This window comes from Octopus bimaculoides, chromosome 15 (assembly GCF_001194135.2).
Source record: "Octopus bimaculoides isolate UCB-OBI-ISO-001 chromosome 15, ASM119413v2, whole genome shotgun sequence".
Taxonomy (NCBI): domain Eukaryota; kingdom Metazoa; phylum Mollusca; class Cephalopoda; order Octopoda; family Octopodidae; genus Octopus; species Octopus bimaculoides.
In genome coordinates, this window is record NC_068995.1 from 23,292,839 (window position 1) to 23,293,164 (window position 326).

At 34.0% G+C, this 326-nt stretch overlaps 1 non-coding gene across 1 annotated transcript; it reads left to right on the forward strand.

The window, feature by feature from the left end:
- The first annotated feature begins 2 nt into the window (after positions 1-2).
- On the forward strand, positions 3-106 carry LOC128249563 (U6 spliceosomal RNA). The gene has a single exon (XR_008265675.1). It is a non-coding gene; the product is annotated as a U6 spliceosomal RNA (small nuclear RNA).
- The last annotated feature ends 220 nt before the right edge of the window (positions 107-326 follow it).

Here is a 326-nt window from a genome sequence, read left to right on the forward strand (position 1 = left end):
ATATATACATATACATATATATACTAAAATTCAAACGATACAGAGAAGATTAGCATGGCCCCTGCACAAGGACGACACAGAAGTTCGTGAATCGTTCCATATTGGCCACAGTCTAAAGATTGAAACATGTAAAAGATAATATGTGTGTGTGTGTGTGTGTGAGCGTGTGTGTGACCGGCCAGTGCAATTTAAATAGTTAAATTATGTGACAAATTACTCGTATGTAGAACTCTGTATCTCCGACTTTTGTGGTTCAATTGCATTATTTATTATGAAATCCATGCTTGTGCGTTATTGTGAGTCAAAAAAATAAAATAATCATATAT